This window comes from Brassica oleracea, chromosome C3 (assembly GCF_000695525.1).
Source record: "Brassica oleracea var. oleracea cultivar TO1000 chromosome C3, BOL, whole genome shotgun sequence".
Classification (NCBI taxonomy): domain Eukaryota; kingdom Viridiplantae; phylum Streptophyta; class Magnoliopsida; order Brassicales; family Brassicaceae; genus Brassica; species Brassica oleracea.
The window spans coordinates 49604443-49604844 of NC_027750.1; positions in this window are offsets into that span (position 1 = coordinate 49604443).

Genomic DNA, 402 nt, shown 5'->3' on the forward strand with positions numbered 1-402 from the left:
CCTTATCCCCCAGAGAGAAAGGGAATAGCTTGAGCTTTAAGGCATCTTCGGACACACCATTGGTTTTTGACAACCCACAGTAGCTGTCGAACTTGTCCAAGTGATCGAATGGATCCTCTAAAGCCAAGCCATGATATTTTTTATTCTCGATCACGTTGAGGAGTCCTGACTTGACCTCAAAGTTGTTGGCTGCCACAGCCGGTGCTCAGATTCCCAGTCTATGACCATGAATGTTGGGCCGGTCATAAGTACCAATGGGTCGAGCTGCCCGCGGTTGGTGTTCTGCCCCTTGTGGTTCATCTTCCATATCAATATCTAATCTCTGCAAGTGGGCTTGTTGTTCTTCTTCTCTTCTAGCTCTAGCACACTCCCTCTCGAAAGCTCTGATGTCTGCTACTATTG